Raw genomic sequence first — 359 nt, forward strand, 5'->3', positions numbered from 1 at the left:
TTTATTTACCGAATTACTTCTTTATCTAGCTTTATAGATTTCATAACCACAATGTACAAGATCATGGAATCATTCAGTGGAAAATGATACAAGTTTGATACCTTTTATGTACGGTTTTATTCTGATATTTCTTTGTTTCAATTTCCTGGCCAGTTCAATCATTTCAAATACGTCTATGTTTATTTAAGAAAACATTAATAAACATTCAGTGACCATACCTATCCTAAATATCTTAAATAAACTCATTATAATGTTTCATTGTCTTCCCAAGAAAAACAAAGTGTATTTCCTGCCCACATACGTACGGTATATCGCAATGCATAATACGAATGCCTTTCACTTAAAAAGTCCGAGTTTAC

Source organism: Penaeus monodon, chromosome 20, assembly GCF_015228065.2.
Source record: "Penaeus monodon isolate SGIC_2016 chromosome 20, NSTDA_Pmon_1, whole genome shotgun sequence".
In the NCBI taxonomy this organism is placed as follows: Eukaryota; Metazoa; Arthropoda; class Malacostraca; order Decapoda; family Penaeidae; genus Penaeus; species Penaeus monodon.